The sequence below is a fragment of the Penaeus monodon genome, chromosome 19 (assembly GCF_015228065.2).
Source record: "Penaeus monodon isolate SGIC_2016 chromosome 19, NSTDA_Pmon_1, whole genome shotgun sequence".
Classification (NCBI taxonomy): Eukaryota; Metazoa; Arthropoda; class Malacostraca; order Decapoda; family Penaeidae; genus Penaeus; species Penaeus monodon.
The window spans coordinates 1,391,605-1,391,947 of NC_051404.1; positions in this window are offsets into that span (position 1 = coordinate 1,391,605).

The following is a 343-nucleotide window of genomic DNA, read 5'->3' on the forward strand; positions in this document are numbered from 1 at the left end:
AAATACTTACGGTAAACGTGCAAGAGAGACAGGTGAATAAACAGGAGATTAAGATGAACAGTTTAAACTAACCACGAATTTGTCACATATGCAATGGAGAGACAAATGAATAAAGGCAAGAATAGGCAACACGTAAGGGAAGGAGAGAGGTGAGTAAAAGCAGGAAGAGGTGACCAGGTAATTTAATCACACGTCTAGTACCTGTTCTTATCAGCGATGTTGTTCAACCGCGTCGTTATCTTGTTGACGCCTCTTATCCCGCTGTTTCCTCCTAAAATGCGATAAGGAAAGTTTGCGACATCTTAGTTCAACAAAAGCGTGCAATGCTTTATTATCGCCATCC